General features: G+C 48.8%; 1 pseudogene; it reads right to left on the bottom strand.

Moving 5' to 3' along the window:
- Positions 1-890: 890 nt before the first annotated feature.
- On the bottom strand, positions 891-2,308 carry LOC107972758 (keratin, type II cytoskeletal 8-like; annotated as a pseudogene).
- Between the last annotated feature and the right edge of the window lie 455 nt (positions 2,309-2,763).

Below are 2,763 nucleotides of genomic sequence, written 5' to 3'. Positions count from 1 at the left end.
CTTCTTCCGCTATTTTAGTAGCGACCTTAGAAATTACAGCAAGAATTTTTGACTTATTACAGTCAAATACAAACTATTTATACCACATCTTTATGCTACTAGAAACTTTAAACAGTGCTTACCCCTTTTTTCACCCTCCTGCATTATTTTTGTCAAGTATTTTCACTTCACATTTCATTTTGCATATAGACTGTACAAAATATTCTAATTACTGTTTTATGCAATCTAAATATATATTTACTTTTACCCATGTATTTATTCTCTCCGGTGTTCTTCATGCCCTTTTGCATTTTCATGTTTCCATCTAGCATAATTTTCCTTTTGACTGAAGAATTTTCTTTGTTTTTGTCTTGTTTTCTTTCAGTGTTGGTCTGCTGGTGAGGAATTCCTTTAATATTTGTTCATATGAAAGCCTCTTTATTTCACCCACATTGTTGAATAATATTTTCTTTGGGTGTAGAATTGTATGTTGGTAGTTCTATGTGCTTATTTTTACTTTAGCACTTAAAAAATGTTATAACATTACCTTCTGACTGACCTTGTTTCTTTTGGGAATTCTGCCTTCCGTTTTCCAGTTGTTCTTCTAAATGCAGTGTCTTTTATTCCTCTGGTTGCTTTAAAGATTCTGTATCTTTTTTTTTTTTTTTTTTTTTTTTGCAGAGCTAGCTGAGGTTTTATTTTGGACGAAAAAAAGCAATTGAATTGTTTTGTAGTTGGAGGCATGGGCAAGGGTGGTCCTCAGGCACTGAATTCCGCCGAGGGTGGGCTGAGGGCTAGAGCCGAGCCTCAGGTGTGTCTTCTGTTCCCTGTGCTCCCCTGCACAGCGGCCTCCCTCCCGGGCTCTGGGCAAGTCGCAGGAGGGGCAGGCTGGGAGGGGCTGCCGCAGCTGTTCACTTGGGCGGGACGTCAGAGGACGCGGACACCAGCTTCTTCACAACCGGGGCCCTGGTGGAGCTGGTGCGGCTGAAGGAGCTGAAGCCCGCGCCAGAGCCAGCGCTGGAGCCCAGGCCGTAGCTGAGGCCGGGGCTTGTGAGGCCCCCATAGGCCGAGCTCAGACCACCTGCAAAACCGCTGGTGGTCTTCATATGGATACTCATGTTCTGCATCCCAGACTCTAGCTGGCTCTCTTCGCCCTCCAGCAGCTTCCCGTAGGTGGCGATCTCGATGTCCAGGGCTAGCTTGACGTTCATCAGCTCCTGGTACTCACGCAGCCGCCTCGCCATGTCCTGCTTGGCCCGCTGCAGGGTGGCCTCCAGCTCGGACAGCTTGACGTTAGCATCCTTAACGGCCAGCTCCCCACGCTGCTCGGCATCTGCGATGGCGGCCTCCACAGGGAAGCCATCCGGCCTTTGAGGCCCTCAATCTCAGCCTGGAGCCAGCTGATGTTCCGGTTCATCTCGGAGATCTCAGTCTGTATGCCGCAGGTCATCCCCCTGCTTCCCAGCCAGCACCTGCAGCTCCTCATACTTGACCTGGTCCATGCTCTCAGCCTCAGCCAGGCTGCGGTTGGCGATCACCTCCTACTGCGCCTTGACCTCAGCGATGATGCTTTCCATGTCCAGGGAGGGCTGTTGTCCACGGACAGCACCACAGACGTATCCGAGATCTGGGAATGCAGCTCCCGGATCTCCTCTTCATACAGCTGCCTGAGGAAGTTGATCTCGTCAGTCAGCCCGTCCAGGCGAGACTCCAGCTCTACCTTGTTCATGTCAGCTTCATCCACATCCTTCTTGAGGAGGACAAATTCATTTGCCATCTCTTTACGCGTATTGATCTCATCCTGTTTCTCGTTCTTGAAGTCCTCCACCAGCCCCTGAATGTTGCCAAGCTCCGTCTCCAGCTTCAGCTTCTCCTGGCCCAGAGTCTCCAGCTGCCGCCTAAGGTTGTTGATGTAGCTCTCGAACATGTTGTCCATGTTGCTCTGAGCCATCTCCTGCTGCTGCAGGAGGCTCCACTTGGTCTCCAGCATCTTGTTCTGCTGCTCCAGGAACGGTACCTTGTCGATGAAGGAGACAAATTTGCCTAGGGTCTTGATATGCTCCTTCTCCTGGGTGCGCACGGCCTGGATGTTGGGGTCCACCTCCAGGTTAAGGCGGCTCAGCAGACTCTGGTTGACCATGACGGCGGTGATGCCTCCGATGCCGCTGGCCCCACCATAGCCTCCGCCCAGGCCACCCCAGAAGCTGCTGCTGCCCACTCGGGAGAAGCTGATGCGGGCACCGGGCCCACTCGTGTAGAAGCAGCTGCTGAAGGCCCGTGTGCCAGAGGTGGACACCTTGTACGACTTCTGGGTCACCCTGATGGACATGGTGGAGGCAGGAGTGGAGGCAGGTGGGCTGAACCAGGCAGAGATTCCAGAAGGAGCAGAGAAGCTGCTTCTTGGTCTCTTTGTTTTTTTTAACAACTTGACTATGATGTGCCTAGGTGTGGTTTTCTTTTTATTTATCCTGTTTATGATTCACTGAGTTTTTTGATTCTGTGGGTGTATGTCTTTTATTAATTTTGTAAACTTTTTGAATATTATTTCTTTAGGTATTGCTCCTGCCCTATTCTTTCTCTTCTCCCATTCCATATTTGTTAGTTGTTTTTTTACTCTGTCCTACATGTGTCTTATGCTCTATCTTTTTTTCCCGATTATTTTGGTTCTTGTGCTTCAATTTTAATATTTTCTATAATTTTGGAGTTATACAAACCTGTTCTTTTGTGTCACATCTCCCATTAATCCCATGCACTGAGTTCCTAGTTTTTTCATTGTAAGATATC

Source organism: Pan troglodytes, chromosome X (genome assembly GCF_028858775.2).
Source record: "Pan troglodytes isolate AG18354 chromosome X, NHGRI_mPanTro3-v2.0_pri, whole genome shotgun sequence".
In the NCBI taxonomy this organism is placed as follows: domain Eukaryota; kingdom Metazoa; phylum Chordata; class Mammalia; order Primates; family Hominidae; genus Pan; species Pan troglodytes.
The sequence above is the reverse complement of the archived record's forward strand: the minus strand, read 5'-3'. Positions and strand labels throughout refer to the sequence as shown.